The sequence below is a fragment of the Neofelis nebulosa genome, chromosome 10, assembly GCF_028018385.1.
Source record: "Neofelis nebulosa isolate mNeoNeb1 chromosome 10, mNeoNeb1.pri, whole genome shotgun sequence".
Taxonomy (NCBI): Eukaryota; Metazoa; Chordata; class Mammalia; order Carnivora; family Felidae; genus Neofelis; species Neofelis nebulosa.
Genome location: NC_080791.1, coordinates 57,229,233 through 57,253,263, shown reverse-complemented (window position 1 = coordinate 57,253,263; position 24,031 = coordinate 57,229,233). Strand labels below are relative to the sequence as shown.

The window sequence follows — 24,031 nt, the reverse complement described above, 5'->3', positions numbered from 1 at the left end:
CAAGGGATGGTAAGTGGAAATTTGTTGTACACAACTCATCATTACTATTTGATGCATAACATGCTACTGATATACTTTTTATTTGGTATATTTTATTTTGTTTAAGTGATAGTAAAAAATTTTATAAGGGCTATGAAAAGTTAATAAGAAATTTTATTCTTGGGGCGCCTGGGTGGCTCAGTCGGTTGAGCGTCTGTCTTCAGCTCAGGTCATGATCTCACAGTCCATGCGTTCGAGCCCTGCGTTGGGCTCTGTGCTGACAGCTCAGAGCCTGGAGCGTGCTTGGGATTTTGTGTCTCCCTCTCTCTGCCCCTCCCCTACTCATGCTCTGTCTCTCTCTGTCTCAAAAATAAATAAAAACATTAAAAAAAATTTTTTTAAAGAAATTTTATTCTTCTAATTCTAGTTCTTTTAAAAGATACTTACTTAGTAATCATAGATTATCCTACCTATGGGGGGAGTATTATGCTTAAGGTTACTCTGAGTTTCTAAATTTTATGATTCTGTGAGTAGATTTATATTTCCAAATATGTTTAAAACTTTCTTCCTGCCATGTATCATATATAATTTTGGGGTTTTTTGTGAAAAGAAAAATAATATAGAAATATGCAGAGCAAAATGTGAAAATTCCTCTTTTCCTTATTTTTCATTATCCTCCCCATAGTTAACTTTGATAACTAGTAACAACTAGTAACATCAGTTTAGGTCCTTTATATACTTTCTCACACACACACACACACACACACACACACACACACACGCTTTAGTCTTTTTCAGTATAAATGAGCTCATGTTATATAGTCATTTACTCATCATATTTTTTGCGTCCCTACTGTGTGCCAAGCACTGGAGATATGGTGCTGCAGACACCTGAGGTCCTTGCCCAGGGAGATTCCATTCTAGTGCCAAAGACAGTAAATTAGCAAACAAATACTTAATATATATTAATAAAGTAGGATCAGAAGAGTTACTGGGAGGTGGAGAGGAAACTTGAGGAGACACAAAAAACTGTTTTAGATAATCAGGAAGGTCTGTCAGAGAGGCAACATTGGAGTTGCTACGTGGGTTAAGTGAGGTAGCAAGCCAAGTAAAAGTATGAGGAAAGAGTATTCTAGGCAGAGGAGCAGCAAATGCAAAGTCCCTGAAATAGAAACAAGTTTGGCTTGTTCAAGGAACAGTGTGGCGGGATTTGAGTGTGCAAGTGGTGGGTGAAAGGGTGGTATAGGGATTTGGTAGGAGATGAATTGGAAGAAATAGAACAGCCAGATCAAAGAAGGCCTAGTTGACCTGGTAAAGAACCTAAATTTACTTTAAGTGTGATGTGAAGCCAGTAATGTGATCTGATTTATACTTTTAAAAGGTCTCTGGTTGCTGTGTAGGGAATAAACTATAATGGGCCTAGAAGTTAGGAATTGTATTTACTGTAAATAGTAGAGACCCGAAAATAATGACCAAGCAAATGAGGAGTTTTCTTTTTCTCTAGTAACCGAAACCAGATGTATGCAGCCTAGGGCTGATATAGCAGCTATGTGACATCAGGAAGTCAGGTTCCTTTTGTCTTTCTGTTTAGACATCTTCAAGTGTGCTGTCTCCTTGTAGTGTGAGATGGCTGATCCTTCTCTAGAATCACATGTAGACAGAAGTCAGAGGCAGAAAGGCACATATCAGCTGATTTTTTTTTTTTAAGGGTTTTCTCCAAAGCTCATTCAGTGACTTCACTTGTGCTTTATGGTCCAGTGTCATAGACACTCTCTAGCTGTCAGGGAGGCTAGGAAGTACAGTGGTTTAGCTGGGTGCATTAACCTCCCTAGTAAAATATGGGTTCTCTTGGTAAGGAAGGAAAGAATGGATATTGGGTAGGTAGCTAGCAGTCTGTGACTTACGGGACAAGAATGAAAATAAGACCAATTAAGGCACTTTTGGGTTTAAGCAGCCTTGGGGTTTTGCTGGAAGTATGACAGAAGGAGAGATGCAATGAATTGGCAAGTGTATACAAGGAAGTTGTTACAGTTTTGGACCATGGTTTTTGAAGTTATTTAAAGGAGGGAATCGAGAAGGTGATGGACATTATGGACAGTGAAAGAATGGTAGGGTCAGTGGGCTAGAAGTTTTGATGGTGGTAGAGACTGTAAAAGTAGGGTCACTAGCAAGTGACTGCAAGTCATGTTAGAAAGCTAGGAAGTGTTGGTCTAAATGTGAGAAGCTTAAAAGTGAGACTAGGAGGTGGGTTAGTTATTGGACAGGATGAGATTTAGAATATGATCAGGGAGTAGATAACTGAAGTAGGATGGAAAAAAAAGACTTATTTAGGAGGAGGTACAGGAACTGAGAGAGTATACTGATGTTGAAATCTTCAGGAATCATCATTGAAGTAGTTGGAGAGAAACGTAGGTGCTGAGTTTTTCTGTGAATAAGGGGAATTGCCAGAGAGATAGGTAGATGACTACCACAAAGAGGGGTTATAGTAAACACTTCAAAGAAGCTAGGATTTTTGAGGAATAATTGATCTATTCTGTAACTTCCTCTTTCTTTCACTAACAATATGTTTTTGTTTTGTTTTTTTTTTTTGTGGGAGGTAAGGCTTTCATATAGATACTTTTTCATCCTGAAAGATATTTCATAATATGGATGAGGCATAATTCACTTAACTATTCCATTATCATTAGTCATTTAAATTCTTCCCAATTTCTCCCAGTTTTAAAGAGATGCTGCACTGAATACACATGAACATGTGCAAGCAAACACTTCCTTTAGGTTAGATTCCTGGAAATGAAAGTTCAGGGTCAAATGGTATGAACACTTTGTATTTTGGTGGATATTAGCAAATTGCCTTTTAGAAAGACTTTTTCAACTTACTCTTTCACCAACAGTAAAAGGGAGGCCCCTTTTCTTTAAATCCCTGCCAAGTTTTTATTACTTTTAATACTTTGCTAATCTGTTAGATAAAAATATCTCATTGTTTTACTTTGCATTTACCTGATAACTAGCTAGAAAAAAATGTACAGAAAACATATAAATGACCAGTGAGCCTAAGATGCTTCCTCTAGCTAGTAATTTATATGTTTTCTGTACATTGTTTGTTCACAACCTTTGAATGTGAAAACCAGTTCCATCTTTTAGCATTTGTAAACTTGACTGCTAAAGGATGCTTTTTTTCCCCCTGTGCCTTTGTAGATGTATTCTATTGAAAAAGTTTCTGACTTCTTTTTCTCCCTGACATTTTATGGGGTTTTTAACTGGAAGGAGAAAATTAGCATGTGCTCAGTCTCCTATCTTGTTACATTGCCCGAGGAAATAATTTTGTTGTATTCATTCTAGAAAATATATATATATATATATATATATATATATATATATATATATATATATTATTTTTTTATTTCCCCACAGACATTTACTGTAGACAAGACTATAACAATATTATGTAAGATAAGAATATTGTTATAGTCTTGTCTGCAGTAAATGTCTGTTGAAATAAAATAATTTTAGCAAGAAATTATTTCAATATGGATATCTTTTTATGTTTATATGCTATATGAGACTATTAGTCATTTTTGTCTTTTAAAATAATTGATTCATCTCTGTAAGTTCTATTTATCGGTTGGATTAAGCTTTTTATTTACACCATTATTTCTTCTGCTTACAGTTTGTTTGATGCTTCATTTTGACCACCAGGTTAAATAGTTGCTTTATGTTAGAGTTAAGAAACACAATCCACATGCTCTTGTTTGACTTCTTTCAATCAGTTGGACTCTGAAAGGTTGTAAGTAGGAGAAAAAACAGCCTCTGCTTCTAGACTGCTTATCTCCCTGGTTTCTGGAGTGGGAAAGATGAACTGCTTTTGGTAATTCTGTGGATCACATGAGTGGTATAGGCTTTCTCTGAATTGGTTTACTGACCTATCCATTTTCTTTTTTCTCTCTCCCTACTGGCTCATTTTTGAGGAGTATTTTCTCCCCATTGCTGGCTGAATTATTCAAGTAGTAAGCATGCAGTTCTTAGTCCTTAGCCAGAGCACAGTGTAATCAGATATGGTCAATGGGTTACTGAAGTGAATAATGTCTCTATGAGGCAGACACTAACTTTTGTGAAGGAATGTTTTGAAGGTAAGTAAACTTTTAGGACCTCATTGTTTTTGAAATTATAAATCTTTAAAGTCTCTTTTATTATCTTTATGCCATGAACTTAAAATATAATGCACTTTATTTAAACTTGAACATTTCACTTAAATCTATTTGGCTATGCAATGCATCATGAACCAAATGTTGAGCTGGCCTTACCCACTCCTCCCTTTAAAAAAATTTACTTATTTTAAAAGGAGCTTATTTACCTAGAAAGTTTAAAATATGTTCTGTCACAGCAGCAGACTACTTGTTTAAATTTTTTTTTCCTATTAGATTGTAAAATCTTTCCAGATGGATCTGTTCATTTAGTCTCCTCAACTCTCCACTGCATGTAAGATACAGTCATCCCTACTTATCCATGGGTGTATGTTCTATGACCGCCCCCCCCCCCGCCCCCAGTAGATGCCTGAAACGGTGGAGAGTTCCAAATGCTGTATATACTATGGTTTTTCCTGCACATACATACCTATGATAAAGTTTAATTTCTAAATTAGGTACAGTAAGAGAGTAACAATGCTAACTAATAATAAGATAGAGTAATTATAACAATATACTCTAATAAAAGTTATGTGAATGTGGTCTCTTAAAATACCTCATTGTACTGTACTCGCTCTTCTTATGATAATGTGAGATGGTAAAATACCTATGTGATGAGATGAGGTGAGGCGAGTGATGTAGACATTGTGATGTAGTGCTAGGCTACTGTTGACCTGATGATGTGTCTAGAGGAGGATCATTTGCTTCCAGACTGTAGTTGAGTGACACTGCAGAAAGCGAAATCATGGATGGGAAGGGAGTGGAGACAGTTTAGTGTAGTATCTTGCATATAGGTATTCACTGAATGCTGATTGAATGGTCGATCGTCTAGTTTCAAAGCTCCTCCTTTTAAAATAAATGACTGGTGTAAGGATGTATAGCTGGCTCACAATAAAGCTAGATATATTTTAAGATTTCTAAAGTTCTTTTTGCTACAATGTTTGTTATTTTTGTTTCTTATTCCTCTGTAATGTTATCATGTAATCTTTGAGGAAATGCCTGCTTTTGGCAGGTGCTGATGTGCCTGTTTCTAGAACCAGAAAATAGACACAGAATCTCATAGTACATTTTTAAGAGAAAGTAAGCTATATGGTAAGTTATAATTTTGACTGCCTGAGGGAAAAACAGCTGTTGCTGAAAATCTAAAAATATTAAACCTGGTTGTTTTCTTCTTTTGCTATTTACAACTATTCAGACAAGGGGGAACAGCTTTATCAAGTATATAGTGGCTTTTCAAAGAAAATAACATTTGGGGTGGAGTGCCTGGGTGGCTCAGTCAGTTAAGTGTTGGACTTTAGCTCAGGTCATGATCTCACGGTTTGTGGATTTGAGCCTGGATTTGAGCCCCACGTCAGGCTCTGCACTGACAACTCAGAGCCTGGAGCTTGCTTCGGATTCTGTGTCTCCCTCTCTCTCTGCCCCTCCTCTGCTCACTCTCTGTCTCTCTCTCTCTCTCTCAAAAGTAAATAAACATTAAAACAATTAAAAAAAAAATCACATTTGGGAAATTCAAAGCCTGATCAAATGTAATTAAATAGAAGGTTATTCAAAGTTATTTCTGCATTGTGTTATCTTTCCTTGTCTCTTTGATTTATGAGAGGAGAGGATCAGTAGTTATAAGATTATTGTATTAATATAGTACTTTTTATGGTTTAGAGAACAGTTTAAATAAGATCATTTCAATGCTACTATGAAAGCCAAACTAGAGAATTTTTTTAGAGCAGTTGCAACTCTTTTTACAAAACGATTTTATTTTGTAGAAATATGTGATTAGTGAAGGTTTTAAAAAATTAAATATTTTTCCTGCTTATAAAAGTGAGCAGAATTGTAAAAATGAAAAAAAAAAGTCCAGATAATGAAAAGATTCAAAGCAGAAAGGAAAATTACCAGTAATCTTGTCATCTAATAGCCAAATTTAAATGTTTATCATAAATTTAAGCTTAAGATTTTTTACAGAATAAAGAATCACACTATACAAACCGTTTTTAATGATTTTTTAATTAAACATATGTGAAATTTCCATGTCAATAAATTTAGATCCATGCCAAAATTTATAATGATTATATAGAATAACAGAAAATATCATTGTAATATATCACATGTGTGCCAATATTTTCCTTAAAAGCCAAAAACATTCAAGAATGAAAAATAACTTCTAAAAATATAATATTTCAAAAAGATTCCACAAGAAAATTTTTAAAATTTCTCCTCTCTAGCCAAATTTGTGTGAAAATTCACAAGTAATCTGCTTTCAGTGGAATTGCAAGGTTGGTTATATTTTTCCGGATTCAAATGAGAGTTAAAGTCTCATGCTTCTTACATCTGAGACTCAAGTTTTTTGTTTATTTATCTTAAACTTAAAAAAATGCAGGTGTTCTTCAAATCACAATACAGGTGTGATGTCGATATTTTACTCTATTATAATGAGAAAGAGCCACTGTCTGAGTTCAAATCCTGGCTCTGTAAAATAAACACCATAGCACCTGGCTTATAGAGGTATAAGATAACATAAATACAACCCTTAGCAGAGGGCCAGGCACTTTATAAATCAAACCTTCTCAAGGATGGTCTTCAGACCTACTCAGTAATTATTTATAAATTCCAGATACCATTTTTATTTTCTTTCTAAGAGGAATGCAGTCATCTTCCTTCACTATTGTGAAATAGTGCCTGGCACATAGTAATCCATATATAAGAATTATTATTCTCTAAAATTTGGAATCCTGAAGAACCTAGCACAAAATAAATTCCTCCATTGCTGCCATTTGTTTGTTCATTTGAGTAAGAAATGGCTGACCTTCAAAAAGTCATAGTTGGAAGTTGGAAAGTTAGTGGTATGAACCAAATGATTCTCCATTTTCTTGAACTTTCAGCAGTGAAGAAGGCCTGTATTTGCCTTTTCATAATCAATGACTTAGAGATCTTTCTTTCTACTTCTGATACGTGAGTTCCCTCCTGTTCATTTAGCCTTTTATTTTATGTATTAAAAAAATTTTTTTTAATGTTTATTTATTTTTGAGAGAAAGAGACCCAGAATCCAAAGCAGGCTCCAGGCTCTGAGCTGTCAGCACAGAGCCCGACACGGGGCTCAAATCCACAAGCCGTGAGATCATGACCCGAGCTGAAGTTGGATGCTCAACCAACTGAGCCACTCAGGCACCCCTCATTCAGCCTTTTAGCTTGGCAATTACATGTAGGACTTCTATAGCATCTGCTGGTTCAATTTATGTGTAAACTTGAATCCCTGTGATTAATTTTATATGCATTTCTGCATAATGTGTGCAATTTAAAACCTATATTAATTTTAAATACCTTATTACATAAAGGAGAAAATTTGTAAAATGTTATCTTGACATAAAAGTTTATATATGCTTAGCTCTAAATGTAACATTTAAATTGAAAGGTGTTTGAGAATTAAAATGAAGACAGCATAGTATCATAAATATGATATCCTTAAAATTAAATAAGAATCATAAGGGCAAGTCAATTGCTTTGGTGCTATTTATGTGATTGCTCAAGTAGAAATCATGGCTTTAACTTTGTATTCAAGAGATCATTTGCTATGATTCAGGATGCTATGAAATGGAAACTGCAAGTAGTCCTAGTTTACCCAAAACACTTTTTAAAAAATTTTATTTAAGGGGCACCTGGGTGGCTCAGTCGGTTAAGCGTCCGACTTCGGCTCAGGTCACGATCTCACGGTCCGTGGGTTCGAGCCCCGCGTCGGGCTCTGTGCTGACAGCTCAGAGCCTGGAGCCTGTTTCAGATTCTGTGTCTCCTTCTCTCTGTGACCCTCCCCCGTTCATGCTCTGTCTCTCTCTGTCTCAAAAATAAATAAACGTTAAAAAAATTTTTTTTTATTTAAATCCATCTTACTTGACATATAGTGTAATAATGGTTTCAGGAGTAGAATTTAGTGATTCATCACTTACATATAACACCCAGTGCTCATCCCAACAAGTGCCCTCCTTAATGCCCATCAACAATTAAGCCCATTCTCCAACCCAGCACCCTTCCAGCAATCCTCTGTATTTAAGAGTCTCTTTGGTTTGTCTCTGTTTTTATCTTATTTTTTCCTTCCCTTCCCCTATGTTCATCTGTTTTGTTTCTTAAATTCCACATGTAAGTGAAATCATATGATATTTGTCTTTCTCTGACTGACTTTTTCTTAGCATAGTATATTCTAGTTCCATCCACGTTATTGCAAATGGCAAGATTTCATTCATTTTGATTGCCAAGCAATATTCAATTGTATGTATATACAATACATGCCACATCTTTTTTATCCATTCATCCATTGATGGACATTTGGGCTCTTCCCATAATTTGGCTATTGTGGTAGTGCTCCTATGAACACTGGGGTACGTGTGCCTGTTTGAATCAGCATTTTTGTATTCTTTGGATATGTACCTAGTAGTGCAATTTCTGGGCCATAGGGTGATTTCTATTTTTAATTTTTTGGGGGACCTTCATACTGTTCTCCAGAGTGACTGCACCAGTTTGCATTCCCACTAAAAGTGCAAAAGTGTTCCCCTTTTTCTGTATCCTCGCCAACATCTTGTTTCCTGAGTTCATTTCAGCCATTCTGACAGGTGTGAGGTGGTATCTCATTGTGGTTTTCATTTGTATTTCCCTGATGCTGAGGGATGTTGAGCATTTTTTCATGGGTCTGTTAGCCATCTGGATGTCTTCTTTGGAAAAGTGTCTGTTCATGTCTTTTATTCATTTCTTCACTGTATTGTTTGTTTTTTGGGTGTTGAGTTTGATAAATTCTTTATGGATTTTGGATACTAACCCTTTATCTGATATGTCATTTGCAAATATCTTTTCCCATTCCATCAGTTGCCTTTTAGTTTTGTTGATTGTTTCCTTCTCTGTGCGGAAAATTTTTATCTTGATGAGGTCCCGATAGTTCATTTTTGCTTTTGTTTCCCTTGCCTCTGGAGACATGTCTAGTAAGAAGTTGCTGCAGCTGAGGTCAAAAAGGTTGTTGCATGTTTTCTTCCCTAGAATTTTGATGGTTTCCTGTCTTATGTTTAGGCCGTTCATTTATTTTCAGTTTATTTTTGTGTATATTGTAAGAAAGCGGTTGAGGTTAATTCTTCTGCATGTCGTTGTCCAGTTTTCCTATCATCATTTGCTGAAGGACTGTCTTTTTTCCGTTGGATATTCTTTCCTGCTTTGTCAGAGATTAGTTGGCCATACATTTGTGAGTCCATTTCTGGGTTCTCTGTTCCACTGATCTGTGTGTCTCTTTTTGTGCCAGTACCATATTGTCTTGGTGATTACAGCTTTGTAATACAGCTTGAAATCTGGAATTGTGATGCCTCCAGCTTTGTTTTTCTTTTTCAACATGCCTTTGGCTATTCAGGGCCTTTTCTGGTTCCATACAAACTTTAGGATTGTTTGTTCTATCTCTGTGAAGAATGCTGGGGTTATTTTGATAGGGATTGCATTGAATATGTAGATTGCTTTGGGTAGTATTGACATTTTAACAGTATTTGTTCTTCCATTCCATGAGCATGGAATGTTTTCCCATTTCTTTGTGTCATCTTCAATTTCTTTCATAAGCCTTCTATAGTTTTCAGTGTACAGGTCTTTTTATCTCTTTGAGGTTAGGTTTCATTCCTAGGTATTTTATGTTTTTTGATGCAATTGTACATGGGATTGATTCCTTGATATCTCTTTCTGCTGCTTCACTATTAGTGTATAGAAATGCAACTGATTCCTGTACATTGATTTTATATCCTGAGACTTTGCTGAATTCGTGTATCAGTTTGAGCAGTTTTTTGGAGGAGTCTTTTGGATTTTCCATGTAGAGTATCATGTCATCTGCAAAGAATAAAAGTTTGACTTCTTCCTTGCTGATTTTGATGCCTTTTATTTCTTTTTGTTGTCTGATTGCTGAGGCTAGGACTTCTAGTACTATGTTGAACAACAGTGTGAGAATGGACATCTTGTTGTGTTCCTGACCTTAGGAGAAGACCTCTCAGTTTTTCCCCTTTGAGGATGGTATAAGCTGTGGGTCTTTCATATATGGCCTTTAGGATGTTGAGGTATGTTCCTTCTTTCCCAACTTTCTTGAGGGTTTTTTTTTTTAATCAAGAAAGGATGCTGTATTTTGTCAAATGCTTTTTCTGCATCTATGGAGAGAATCGTGTGTTTCTTATCTTCTATTAATATGACATATCACATTGACTGATTTGCGGATATTGAACCAGCCCTGCAGCCCAGGAGTAAATCCCACTTAATCGTGGTGAATAATTATTTTAATGTGTTGTTGGATTTGATTTGTTAGTATCTTGTTGAGAATTTTTGCATCCATGTTCATCAGGGAAGTTGGTCTGTAATTCTCCTTTTTAGGGGGGGTCTTTGGTTTTGGAATCAATGTAATGCTGGCTTCATAGACAGAGTTTGGAAGTTTTCCTTGCATTTCTATTTTTTGGAACAGCTTCAAGAGAATAGGTGTTAACTCTTCTTTAAAAATTTTTTTTTTTCAACGTTTTTTTATTTATTTTTGGGACAGAGAAAGACAGAGCATGAACGGGGGAGGGGCAGAGAGAGAGGGAGACACAGAATCGGAAACAGGCTCCAGGCTCCGAGCCATCAGCCCAGAGCCCGACGCGGGGCTCGAACTCACAGACCGCAAGATCGTGACCTGGCTGAAGTCGGATGCTTAACCGACTGCACCACCCAGGCGCCCCGTTAACTCTTCTTTAAATGTTTGGTAGAATCTCTGGAAATCATCTGGCTCCGGACTCTTGTTTTTTAGGAGATTTTTGATTACTTTGTCATGTCATAGAATGGGTTTGGAAGTTTTTCTTCGATTTCTATTTTTTGAACAGCTTCGATAAAATAGGTATTAACTCTTCTTTAAATGTTTGGTAGAATTTCTCTGGGAAGACATCCAGCCCTGGACTCTTGTTGGGAGATTTCTGATTACTGATTCAATTCCTTTACTGGTTATGGGTCTGTTCAAATTTTCTATTTTTCCTGTTTCAGTTTTGGTAGTTATATGTTTCTAGGAATTTATTCATTTCTTCTAGATCACCCAATTTGTTGGCATGTAATTATTCATAATATTCTCTTATAATTGTTTGTATTTCTGCGGTGTTGGTTGTGATCTCTCCTTTTTCATTCATGCTTTTATTTATTTGGGTACTTTCCTTTTTCTTTTTGATCAATCTGGTGAGGGGTTTATCAATTTTGTTAATTCTTTCAAAGAACTAATTCCTAGTTTTGTTGATCTGTTCTATTTTTCTGATTTCGGTATCATTGGTTTCTGCTGTATTTCCCTTCTGCTGCTGGTTTTGGGCTTTCTTTGCTGTTCTTTTTGTAGGTCCTTTAGGTGTAAGGTTAGGTTGTGTACTTGAGACATTTCTTCCCTCTTTAGGAAGGCCTGGATTGCCGTATACTTCTCTTTTATGTCCACCTTTGCTGTATCCCAAAGGTTTTGGACTGTCGTATTTTCATTTTCATTGGCTTCCATGTACTTTTCAATTTACTCTTTAATTTCTTGGTTAACCCATACATTCTTTAGTAGGATGTTCTTTAGTCTCCAAGCATTTGTGATCTTTCCAAATTTTTTCTTGTGGTTGATTTCAAGTTTCATAGCATTGTGGTCTGAAAATATGCATGGTATGATATCAATCTCTTTGTACTTGTTGAGGGCTGATTTGTGACCCAGTATGTGATCTGTTCTGGAGAATGTTCCATGTGCACTCAAGAAGAATGTGTATTCTGCTGCTTTAGGATGAAATGTTCTAAATATTTCTGTTAAGTCCATCCAGTCCAGTCAAAACACTTTCTTTTTATGGCAGCATCAGCAATAATCACCAATTAGACCAAAAGAGGTGGTAACTGTTAGTATCAAATGAGAGTCTAGGAACCAGATAGAAGATATAAAGCACTGACTGCTCTAGATACCAAAGTAAATTGAAATGTTCTGACACTAATTTCATTAACAGGTTTATCATGTTTGAAGTAATGGTTCTGAAGCAGTGGTATTATATACTTTATCAGCCTGTACTATATTTCTTCCATAGCCTCTGTAAGAGTTTAAAATATTTTTAATGTCCTCTATTAAAGAATAAGCCCAGACATCAACAAAAATGTATTCAACGTATTTACTGAGATGGTGGTATTTAGTGGGTACAAACTACGGGCTATTAAGTGTATGATTTGTTAGATTGTTAAAAATATATTGAAAATTAACTTAAAGGTTCCCATTACCAGCTTTGTGGACATCTTAAGTGTCTAGGGTCCCAGTTTGAGACTTTTTGGTCCAGAGATAACTAGGAAATATAGAAAATGAGTTAAATGTGTATAATTCATAGAATTTATTTAATGTTTTCATATATCATCCTCTTATAGGAAAAATTTGTTATTACTTATTGGTGGAGGGGAGAGATTAATGAAACACCATAATGCTGTATGGTCCTACAGCTGTCACAAGCCATTTCTGTAGTCTATCATTGGGCAGTGGACCATTTTACCAACTCAGATAAGGAAATGGAAAAATTATAGATGAATGAGCTTCTTGTCTTTAAAGTGCCATGGGGTAGTACTCCTCCCACCAGCCCTGTGTAAATGGTACTATCAGGGTTGGTTACCTTTTACTGTGGAATTGAGAGAAGCTCCCTCAAAGCATGGGGATGGGTACGGTCACCAACAACAGTATGGTTTGTATCACAGGGAATATTTGTTGGAAGAACCTTTTAAAAATTGTTTAGCTCAACCTTATTACTCACTTCAACTGTGTTCTACTAGAAAGTAAGCTCCATGCACAACTTTGTCATCTTTGATCAGGGCTGTATATGCGCAGCACCAAAAATATGCCTGACACATAGACTCTAGTGTTCTGTAGCTGTTGGTGGAACTAAACTTTCTGAACACAGATCCCAGTCTAGAATTCAAGCAGGAGAGGGGAAATCAAGGAGCAATGGGCCACACACAGTTCCATGGTCCCCTTCAAAAGAAGCTCATAGTGTCTGGGGGCAGAGAGACTTGAAAACAAGGAATTGGACACAAGTAATCCATTTCATTTTCTTAGCGTTTTATTTACTTTTGAGAGAAAGAGAAAGAACAAATAGGGGAGGGGCAGAGAGAGAAGGGGACAGAGGACCCAAAGCGGGCTCCATGCTGACAGCAGCAAGCTGGGGCTCAAACGCATGAACTGTGAAGATCATGACCTGAGCCGAAGTCGGACGCTCAACCAACTGAGCCACCCAGGCGCCCCAGTAGTTTATTTCAGAAATCCATGGTAGAAGTGCTCTCTGGATGGTATGAAATATACTTTAAAATTCTTCATTTGGGGGGCATCTGGGTGGCTCAGTCGATTAAACATCCAACTTCAGCTGAGGTCTTGATCTCACAGTTGGTGGGTGCTGACAGCTCAGAACCTGGAGCATGCTTCAGATTCTCTGTCTCTCTCTGTGTCCCTCCTCTACCCAGGCTCTCTGTCTCTCTCAAAATAAATAAATAAACATTAAAAAAAAATACTTCATTTGAAATAGTGTGGTATGTATATGTGTTTTTTATTTTAATCTCTAAGCATGGCTAGTTAACATTTGAAGTGTTATGTAGCACTTGAAAGACTATATTGTCAGAACCTTCACTGTATAGGCTCTGATAAGCCCTTCAATTATTTCTATAATCATCCAGCACCTAAGGTTTGTTAGCTAGCATAATATATGTTAGAAATAATTTCTAAATTTTTAAATTTTGTAATATTCCAGCAAATATAAAAGTGGAGAGAACAATAAAATGAACCCCTGTATACTGATTACCCAGATTCTGCAATTTTGAAGATAAATAATTTTTCATGGTGAAATGAGTATTGTTCAAGATGTGGCTTAGCTACAAATATTTTACAGGCATTTCTGCCCTTGCATGATAGGATTTAAGAATCTAGTGAGCTCTGTAGCCTGTTCCTTCTATGGAACATTGCCCTGTGGCTGGGAATTTTATTTGGCTCTGTGTTTAGCTGTTAGTGGAAAATTCACTTACCTGATTCTGACCAGAATCCTGCTACTTAAAATATTGCCTTGAGTGAACTGTCATGCAAGATATTTATTGTAATATCTAAAAGGATGGAAAGCTAGCTGGAACTTCATGATACTATATGACACAAAAATTTTTTAAGTGCTATAAAATATATATAACAAAAATTTGCCTTTTTAACTATTTTTAAGTATACAGCTTAGTATCCTTAAGTACATTCACAGTTTTGTGCAACCATCACTGCTGTTTTTTTTGAAAATTTTTTCACTACTCCAAACAGAAACTCTGTACCCGTTAATCAATATCTTCCCGTTTCTCTATCCCCCCAGCCCCTGGTAACCTCTAACTAACTTCCTATTTTTACAAATTTGCCTATTCTAGATATATAAGTGGAATCATAACAGTATTTGTCCTTTTGGTCTGGCTTATTTCACATAGCATAATGTTTTCAAGGTTCGTCTACACTGTCACATGTTTTAGTACTTCATTTCTTTTTATGACTGAATAGTATACCATTGCATGGACATACCACATTTTGTTTATCCATTCATCTCTTGACGAATACTTGGGTTGTTCCCACTTTTTGGCAATTGTGAATAATGCTGCAGTAAACACTGGTGTACATGTATTTGTTTTGAGTTTTTGTTTTCAGTTTTTTTTTAAGTAGGAGTAGAATTACTGGGTCATACGGATAATTGTATGTTTAATTTTTTGAGAAATTGTCAAACTTTTTCACAGCAGCTGCACCATTTTACGTTCCTACCAGCAATGTCTGAGGGCTCCAATTTCTCCACATTCTGGTTAGCACTTGTTATTTTCCTTTCTCTTAAAAAAAATTATTATAGTCATTCTAGTGGGTATCTCATAATGATTTTGATTTGCATTTCCCTAGTGAATAATGATGTTGAGCACTGTGTCGTGTACTTATTGGCCATCTTGTGTCTCTTCTTTGGAGAAATATCTATTCAAGTCCTTTGCTTAATTTTGAATTGGGCTGTCTTTTTGTTGTTGACTTCTAATAGCTCTTTATGTATGTATTCTGAACATTAAGTCCTTATATATGATTTGCACATATTTTCTCCTACTCTGTAGGTTGTCTTTATACTTTATTGATAAACATCCTTTGGACAGAGTTTTTAATTTGGACGAAGACCAATTTGTCTCTTTTTTCTTTTGTTGCTTCTGTTTGACTTTTTCATTAAGCACAATTATGTTAAGATTCATTCACTTTGTTGCATGTATCAATAATTTATTTTTTGATTGCTGAGTAGTATTTCATTGTGACTGGATATGTCACAGTCTGTTTACCTGTATGCCTTTTAATAGACATTTGGGTTGTTTCCAGTTCTTGGCCATTACAAATCTGCTATGAACATTCATGTATGTCTTTGTATAGACATATATTTCTTTTCCTCTTAGGTAAATGTTTAGATGTGAAATGGCTAGATCATAGGGTAGGTGTGTGTTTCATTTTTTAAGAAATTTCCAAACTTTTCCAAAGTAGTTTTACTATTTTAATTCCTACCAACTGTGTGAAAGTTCAGGTTTTTCTTGATCTTCACCAACATTTGGTATGATTAGTCTTTTTAATTTTAGCAATTCTAATTGGTGCGTAGGGGTATCTATCTCATTGTGGTTTAAAATTTTTCATTTCCCTAATGACTAATGATGTTGAGCATCTTTTCATGTGTTTATTTGCCTTCTATATATTTTCTTTGGTTTAATGTCTATTCAAATATTTTGCCTTTTTAAATTGGGTGATGTATTTTCTTATTGTTCAATTTTGAGTGATCTTTGTGTATTCTGGATACAAATCTTTGATCAGGCATATGCTTTGCAAATATTTTTCTCCCAGTCTGTGTCCACGTTTTCATTCTCTTAGAGTCTTCTGAAGAGCAAGATATTTTTTGTTTTGAGTTTTTGTTTTCAGGTTTTTTTTTTTTTTTTTTTTGGCTAGGAGTAGAATTACTGGATATCTTTCAAGAAAAATAGTTTATAAACTTTTTTCTTTGTAGATTGTGCTTTTGGTATTATATCTAAGAATTCTTTGCCCAGCCCAAGTTCACAGAGATTTTCTCCTCTGTTTTCTTCTGGAAGTTTTATAGTTTTAGGCCTTACATTTAGGTCTGTGATCCATTTCAAGTTAATTTTTATATGTGGTGTGAGTATAGATCCAAGTTCCTTTTCGTGCATATGAGTGTTAAGTTGTTCGAGTATTGTCTGTTGAAAAGACTATCCTTTTTCCATTGGATTGCCTTTGCAACTTTGTCAAAAATCAGTTATCCATATATTTCTGGGTTTATTTCTAAACTCTATATTCTATCTGTACCACTGATCTATTTGTTTATTTTTATACCAATGCCATGTTGTTTTGGTTATTGTAGCTTTATAACAACTCTTGAAATCTGGTAGTGTTATTCCTCAAATTGTTCTTTTTCAAAGTTATTTTAGCCGTTCTTGCTTCTCAGTATACACATCTGAATTTTAGTATCAGCTTGCCATTTCCTACAAAAAAAGCCTTCTAGGATTTTCATTGGGATCGCATTGAATCTATAGATCAATTTGAGGAGAATTGGCATCTCAATAATGTTGAGTCTTCAGACCCATCAACATGGTATATATTAGTTTTTTAAGATCTTTTAAAATTTCTGTCAACAATATTTGTGGTTTTAAGTTTCCACATCTTTTGTCAGATATAAAGTATTTCACATTTTTTGATGTTATAGTAAATGGTATTTTAAAGTTTCAATTTCTGATTGTTCATGCAAGTATATAGAAATACAATTTATTTTTATATTTTTATATTTTGATATTCTGTTGCTAAAACTCATTTAGTAATTCTAGTAGTTTTTTTTTGTAGATTATAGTGGATGTTCTACATGGAGGATTATGTTGTCTGTGAATAATGTTATTTCTGGGAGACTTTACTACTAGATTTCAAGAATTGCTATAATGGTAGTCATCAAGGCAACATGGTATTGGCATAAGGAAAAGACATAGATCAATGGAGTAGAATATAGACCTGGAATAGACCCACTCATATATCGTCAACTGATGTTCCTAAAGGCACAAAAGTAATTCAGTGGCAACAGTATAGTCTTTTGAACAGTGGTGCTAGAACAAACTGAATATCCTATGAATATCTAAAATTGAATCTTGACGTCTGTACAATATACAAAATTAATTCAAAATGGATCATAGACTAAACTTACAAGCTAAAACTATGCAGAAGAAAACATTTTTGACCTTGGGGTAGGCAAAGATTTCCTAGACAGGAACACAAAAAATCCTAATCACAGAAGAAAAAATTGATATATGGGTATCAAAATTAAAAAATTTCACATATTAGGGAAATAAAAAGGCAAAACAAATAGTGGGAGAAAATATTCTCAAAATGTGTATCTAACAATGGACTTGTATCCAGAATTTGTAAAGAATTCTTGGACTTAGCAAGCAATAAGTTAAAAAAAAAAAGAAAAATGTAAGAGTGAAACGTTTGACCAGACACTTCACAAAAGAAGATATGCTACTAAACACATGAAAAGATGCTCAACATAAATAGCCAGCAGGGAAATAGTTATTAAAGCCACAATGAGATATCCCTTACATCTTTTAGAATGGCTCAAATTAAAAAGGCTAACAATTACAAGAATGAGAATGAATAGGAGAATGTGAATCATCAGATACTCTCATGCAAGGCTAGTAGGAATATAAAATGGTATGACCATGATGGGAAACATTTTGACAATTGCTTTATAAATTTAAACATATACTTACTGTGTAACCCAGCGAACCTGCTTGTAGCCACTTAGCCAGGCAAAATAAAACATCTGTCCACAAAAAGACATGAATGTTCTTAGCAGCTTTATTTATAATAGCCCCAAACTAAATAAAACCCAAATATCCAACATGTGAATAAACACATTTTGGTATATTCATACAACTGAATGAATGTAACTCATCCATAAAAGGAATGTCTTAATAATAAACTTATTAACATGGACAAATCTCAAAAATATGCTCAGTGAATGAAGCCTGACACAAAGGAATATATGCTGTATGATTTTATAATAGACAAAACTCATCTGTAGTCACAGTTATCAGATTTAGGGGTTGCTTAGGACTGAGTAGGGAGGGGGATTGATTGCTAGTGGGCTTGAAGGGACTTTCTTCAGAGGTAAAAATGTTCTATATCTTGATCAGGGTGATGACTACATGGACATATACATTTGTCAAAACTCATTGAGCTAAACATTCTGTAAGTGTTCATTTTATTAGATGTAGATATGCCTTACCATAGTTCACTTAAAAAAATCAGTTCTAAGTGGGTTGTAGATCTAAATGTGAAAGGTCATACTGGCACAAAAACAGACACTCAGGTCAATGGAACAGAATAGAGAACCCAGAAATGGACACACAAATGTATGGCCAACTAATCTTTGACAAAGCAGGAAAGAATATCCAGTGGAATAAAGATAGTCTTCAGGAAGTGGTGCTGGGAAAACTGGACAGCAACATGCAGAAGAATGAACCTGGACCACTTTCTTACACCATTCATAAAAATAAACCCAAAATGGATGAAGGACCTAAACGTAAGACAGGAAGCCATCAAAATCCTAGATGAAAAAGCAGGCAAAAACTTCTTTGACCTTGGCCGCAGCAACTTCTTACTCAACACGTCTCCGAAGGCAAGGGAAATAAAAGCAAAAATGAACTATTGAGGCCTCATCAAATAAGAAGTTTCTGCACAGAGAAGGAAACAATCAGCAAAACTAAAAGGCAACTGATGGAATAGGAGAAGATATTTGCAAATGACATACCAGATAAAGGGTTACTATCCAAAATCCATAAAGAACTTATCAAATTCACTGCCCAAAAAACAAATAATCCCGTGAAGAAACAGTTAAAAGACATGAATAGACATTTCTCCAAGGAAGACATCCAGATGGCCAACCGACAATGAAAAAATGCTCAACGTCACTCATCATCAGGGAAATACAAATCAAAACCACAATGAGATACCACCTCAACACCTGTCAGAATGGCTAACATTAACAACTCAGGCAACAACAGATGTTGGTGAGGATGCAGAGAAAGAGCATCTCTTTTGCACTGCTGGTGGGAATGGAAGCTGGTGCAGCCACTCTGGAAAACAGTATGGAGGTTCCTCAAAAAATTAAGAATAGAATTACCTACGACCTAGCAATTGCACTACTAGGCATTTATCCAAGGGATACAGTTATGCTGTTTCGAAGGGGCACATGCACCCCAATGGTTATAGCAGTGTTATTGATAATAGGCAAAGTGTGGAAAGAGCCCAAATGTCCATCGATGGATGAATGGATAAAGAAGATGTGGTATACATATACAATAGAGTATTACTCGAAAATCAAAAAGAATGAAATCTTGCCATTTGCAACTACATGGATGGAACTAGAGGGTATTATGTTAAGCGAAGTTAGTCAGTAGAAAAAGACAAATATCATATGACTTCACTCATATGAGGAATTTAAGATACAAAACAGAGGAACATATGGGAAGGGAAGCAAAACTAGTATAAAAACAGGGAGGGGGACATAACATAAGACACTCTTAAATATGGAGAACAAACCAAGGGTTACTTGAGGGGTTGTGGGAGGGGAGATGGGCTAAATGGGTAAGGGGTATTAAGGAATCTATTCCTGAAATCATTATTGCACTATATGTTAACTTAAATGTAAATTAAAAAAATAAATAAAATAAGTATGAAAGGTCAAATAACAATCTCCTTAAAGATAATATGGGAGGTGAGGCACCTGGCTGGCTCAGTTGGAGCCAGCTCAAATTGGCTGGAGCATGTGAATCTTGATCTTGGAGTCATGAGTTCAAGCCCCATGTTGGGCATACAGCTTACTTTTAAAAAGTTTTTTTTCTTAACGGTAACATGGGAGAATTTCTTGAACAGGATACACAAAGAGTTGGTTAAGTGTCCAACTTTTGATTTCAGCTCAGGTCATGATCTCACAGTTCATGAGATCAAGCCCCATGCCAGGGCTCTGCGCTGACAGTGCGGAACCTGCTTGGGATTCTCTCTCCTCTCTCTCTGCCTCTCCCTTGCTCACATGCTCTTTCTCTCAAAGTAAATAAGCTTCAAAAAAAAAAAAACCCACTGAAGTTAAACTACCTTAAAACCTGAAACTTTTGTCTGAAAGTTTCTGATTTTCATATACATGAAAATGTATATGTATATACATATATATGTCCTATGTATATTTTTTTCTTGAAAATTGCTTCATATCCAAAAAGTATAAATAACTCCTACACATTACTAGGGAAAAAAAACCCCAAATATCTAAATGAAAAAAGGACAATAATGTGAATAAGCAGCTCATAAAAGAAGATTTCCTAATAGTCCATAAACATGAAAAGCTGCTCTATATCTTTAGTCACCAGAGAAATGCATATCTAGTTATAATGCAGTCCCAGTATATACTCACTGGAATGACTGAAATAGACAAATGGTACTGAGTGTTAAGGCTGAGAGCAACTGTCATTCTGCCTCATTGGGGGGTGGAAGTGTTCTCTGTACAACCAATTTGGGAAGCTATGGCAGCGCACCCATGTCTTATGACTAAACAGTTTCTCTTCTACAATATACACCACAGAACAGTATGTGTATCAGGATACATCTTCAAAAATGTTCATAGCAGTTTATTTGTGAATAGCCACAAATTAGTAACTCCCCAAATATCCATTAATGGTAGAATGGTTAAATTGTTTTGTAGTCAAACAGTGGAATAGTATAAAACAATGAGAAGGTACAACCTACTCTATGCACCTACATGGATGAATCTCACAAATAGAATGTTGACTGAAGGAAGACTGATAAAATACCCATGAAAGATTCCACTTACATACAATTCAAATAGGTAAAAATGAGTTTTTGGTGTTGGAAGCTGGAATTGTGGTTACTTTTGGGTAAAAAGAGGCACAGGGAGTACTGGTTTCTTGATCTGAGTGGTGGTTACATGGATATGCCTATTTTGTATAATTGATCATACTTTGCATTCATGATTTGTACACTTCTCTGTTTATAATCCTTGATTTTAAAGAGTTTATTTTTATTTATTTAAAAAATTTTTTTTGAGAGAGAGAGGGTGGAAATGAGTGAGGAGCAGAGAGAGAGAGAGACAGAGAGAGAGAGAGACAGAAGCAGGGCTCACCTGAAGCGGACTCATGCTCACCCGATGTGGGGCTTATGTTCACCCTTAGTGAGGCTGATGCTCACCTGAAGCGGGGCTTGAGCTCATCTGACGTGGGACTCAAACTCACAAACCCTAAGATCATGACCTGAGCCAAAGTCAGATGCTTAACAACTGAGCCACCTGGGCACCCAAAGACTTTATTTCAAAAAACTAGTGAAGGCAAAGTAAAGATATTTTCAGGAAAAGATTACATGGTGTTTTTTTTGGTAGTGTGACTGGGTATGAGATTAATGTACAGAAGTCAATAGTTTTTCTTTAATAATTAGCATCCAGAAATGGAAGTGGAAAAACCATTCCACTTACAGTAGTGGGCAGCTTCACTTTGGTACAGCCTGAGATCTTGTTTAGGCTCCTAGTGCTTGCCTCTTGCTTTTAGCACTAGGGCTTCTCTGTAATCGCTCTCCAGTGCCTACCATGGGAATTTCCTTAGGTTGTACAAACCAGTGTGAGGGGTATTTCATGCCTCGTGAAGCAAACTTTGGTCGGTGGGAGGTAGGAATCAATAGATCCATGCTTCCCTTTTTCTCACTTCAGACCGACAGTCTTGACATGCATTTTATACAGTTTCTCATATTGGCCTTTGTAGCCAATTATTGGACCAACCACCATACCACTTTTATTGGCTTTCTTTCCTTGGTAAGTTTACTCTGTATTCAACTCCTACTCCCAAAGTATTCATGCATGAGCCTTCTTCTCAGACTCTGTTCAGCTCCCCATAACAAAGAATTACATGGCCTAAAAGTGCTGAGGTTGAGAAATCCTGTTATCTGAAGCCAGCGGTTTGTTCTTCAGTATTCAGTCTCTGCGACTTTGGGAAATAACCACTGAGTGTTAATTTTTGTGTCTATAGAATGATAATAATAGAATCAAACAGACTCCTTAATGTTTAAATGAGGTAAGCTCTCTAAATTTAATGCCTGGCACAAAGAACAGTTCAATAAAGAGCAGCTATTGATGTTTCTTTTTCAAGTTTATATGCTACTTTCCGACACTCCCGAAGTCATTTTCCCTGACTGTGAAAATTCTTTCCTAGACACCAAGTTCTCAAGTCCTTATAAAAAACTATTCAAGGGGCGCCTGGGTGGCTCAGTCAGTCGAGCCTCTGACTTCAGCTCAGGTCATGATCTCGCGGTCTGTGAGTTTGAGCCTTGCATCGGACTCTGTGCTGACAGCTCAGAGCCTGGAGCCTGCTTCGGATTCTGTGTCTCCCTCTCTCTGCCCCCTCCCTGCTCATACTCTGTCTCTCTGTCTCTCTCTCTCTGTCAAAAATAAATAAACATTTAAAAAAAAAACTGCTACAGAACCCAGTAGGGAGAAGACACAAATATCATTCATGTGAAGATTTAAATGCACATATAGGTTTTTCCATTTTGTAAGTTTTTAGCTGTGTTAAGATGACAGTGTGTTAGAGACTCAACATTGCAATAGAAAGGTTGTTTTGCCAGAAGCAGCCCATGTCAAAGTTCATTGTAAAATTTTGAGAGCAATAATAAACATTAGTAGGAGGCAGGAGGATGCATTTTAAAACACTAGAAGAGCCAGAGGACATAGTATATAAACACCATTAAGTAAACAAAATAACACTAAAATATATAAAATAGGAAATGTAACAGTTTTTTTTTTTTAATAGCAACATCTGTGGGGGGGGGCATTATTGGAGGCAATCTTGTGGATTTAGGATGTTTAGTAGCAATCCTTGGCCTCACCCACGTCTGCCTGTAGCACCTACACACCCCCATACCCTCAGTTGTGACAACTCAAAGTGTCTCCAGACATTGCTAGATGTACCCTGGGATGTAAAATCATCTTTGCTTGAGAACAACTGAGATAAGCCTAGATTGGAATTCTAGCTCCTGGACTATTGCACTGGGAATTTGAACACATTACCTAACTCCTAAAACTTAGTTTTCTTATATGAGATGATGTATGTACAGTGCTTAGCCTAGCACCTGACACACAAGAGTTCAATAAATGATAGCAATTACTTTGATGCTAAAGCTTGTTCTCTTTTTTGCCACTCTGCCTCTTTATCCTCTAAAAATGAATTGCCCCTTTATGTAGCCTGTGGTTAATCTGAACAAGAATTTTTCATCTGATATCATCAAAAGACATTGAGCTTTCATGTAGGCAATTAATATAGGCTTTAGGTTTACTTTCTTCCTGGCCGTGGTTTGCTTTTCATCCTTTTGTTTTTTTGTTTGACTTGGGCAGAGTTAGGAGTACGTTATTTCATTTGAGACTCTTCCTGACATAACATTGTGTATGGTGTTCATTGAATATTTGTAACCTCTTGAATTAGACTCAGCATATTAAAGACTAGTTCAAGCCTGTAGCAATCAGACGTATAGAAATTGGAAAGATAAAACTAAATCTTTTTTTTTTCTTGGTACTTTGAAAAAAATTATTAAAAGTTTTTAAAAATTATTTTTTAATTTACAAGCAAGTTAGTTAGCATATAGTGCAACAATGATTTCAGGAGATTTCTTAATGCCTCTTCCCATTTAGCCCATCCCACCTCCCACAACCCCTCCAGTAACCCTTTGTTTGTTCTCTGTATTTAAGAGTCTCTTATATTTTGTCCCCCTCCCTGTTTTTATACTAGTTTTGCTTCCCTTCCCGTATGTT

The 24,031-nt window shown here is 36.0% G+C and overlaps 1 protein-coding gene and 1 long non-coding RNA gene across 5 annotated transcripts in view; one reads left to right on the top strand and one right to left on the bottom strand.

The window, feature by feature from the left end:
• LOC131487259 (uncharacterized) overlaps positions 1-4,799 on the bottom strand; it is a 42,249-nt gene extending 37,450 nt beyond the window's left edge. The window contains exon 1 of the long non-coding RNA XR_009249690.1: positions 4,717-4,799. This is a non-coding gene — a long non-coding RNA (uncharacterized LOC131487259). The remainder of the gene's footprint in view (positions 1-4,716) is intronic.
• RNF169 (ring finger protein 169) overlaps positions 1-24,031 on the top strand; it is a 108,136-nt gene that overhangs the window by 38,538 nt on the left and 45,567 nt on the right. The window lies entirely within an intron of this gene.